Source organism: Medicago sativa, chromosome 7, assembly GCF_051527215.1.
Source record: "Medicago sativa cultivar Bolivia chromosome 7, Bolivia_mono, whole genome shotgun sequence".
Classification (NCBI taxonomy): domain Eukaryota; kingdom Viridiplantae; phylum Streptophyta; class Magnoliopsida; order Fabales; family Fabaceae; genus Medicago; species Medicago sativa.
This window is the reverse complement of record NC_140755.1, coordinates 28,015,574-28,016,923: the sequence shown is the minus strand read 5'-3', so window position 1 is coordinate 28,016,923 and position 1,350 is coordinate 28,015,574. Positions and strand designations below refer to the sequence as shown.

The 1,350-nt window shown below is 33.7% G+C and overlaps 1 pseudogene; it reads left to right on the top strand.

Annotated features, from left to right (window-relative positions):
- The first annotated feature begins 333 nt into the window (after positions 1-333).
- LOC146905332 (uncharacterized) lies at positions 334-891 on the top strand (annotated as a pseudogene).
- Positions 892-1,350: the final 459 nt, after the last annotated feature.

The following is a 1,350-nucleotide window of genomic DNA, read 5'->3' as shown; positions in this document are numbered from 1 at the left end:
ATATTTATTGCCATAAACTCACTTGGGTTGACCTGTTGGTATTGGCTTGGATCTGGAAGTATACTCCTCCTCAAGGTCTCAAGTTCAATTTTTTCTGATGTCAATTTATGTGGGAAAATTTAGCTTGTTCAAAAAAAAAATTATTGCCAATAAAAAATAAATTCACGACACTCGAGATGAGTTAGGACTTACGTTTCTAACTCACACATCCAGATAACACCAGCCACCGTAAGAATAGATTGAAGGTAACAAAAATTAATTAATTAATTAAATGTATTCATCTTCAATTTCCTTTTCAATCTGAATTCATTTTTCAAACTTCAACTCAACACTATGTTCAAGTTCAATTCTTCATGGTGCCACACAAGAACCCTAATCTATCATCTCAATGCCTTCACTACCCTACAAAAATCAATAAACCCTTACCCTCGTTTCCACCATTTCTGCACCAACACATCAGATTCAACCTCTTTTGCAGCCTCCTACCTCATCAACAATTTTGGCTTTTCCTCACAATCTGCTTCCAAATTTCGTTCCAAGTCCACCCAAAAACCTGATTCAGTTCTCAAATTCTTTAGAAATCATGGTTTATCTGATTCCCAACTACGCGATATGATTGCCAAGATGCCAGAGCTGCTTTCATGAAAACCCTCCAAAACCGTGTTGCCAAAGTTTCAATTTTTTCACTCCAAAGGCGCTTCTACCTCTGACATTGTTAACCTTGTCAGTAAGAACCCTAAAGTCTTGTAGGTAAGCCTCAAGAACCAAATAGTCCCGACCTATGAATTCCTTTTTAGATTCTTGCAATCTGACAAGGAAATTTTGGCATTGTGGAATTACAATGCAAATTTACTTTGTGATCGTTTTGTGCAAAATAACATCACAATATGATTAAACAATGTTTGGGAACATCTATATGATAGATTAGAGTAAGGAGTTATTCACTCAAATGATTTGAAAGTTGTATGAGATACAATTGGAAGGAGTTCCTACCTAAATAACTGAGTTTTGAGTACAGCCCCCGTTGACTTAAAGCAAGGTGAAATATGGATTTCAACCCACTAGAAAATCTTCCAACAGGATTTTCCGAATCAAGTGTTTTGAAGGTCATTTGATTTGAGTAAAATAGTGGGAGCGTATTTAATTAAAGACCTATTTAAATATGTTTTAAATCATGATACATTTATTTTATTTATTTTCTGCATTTAGAATTTCTTTAGCATATAAATTTTATTATACTGTTAAAAGTTCTTATGAAGAACAAAATTTTCAGAAAAGAGTTTCTGAATTGGTACAAAATTTAAGAATTGTTCTTAAGAATGAGAAAAACTGTATATTCTCGAGCAGTTA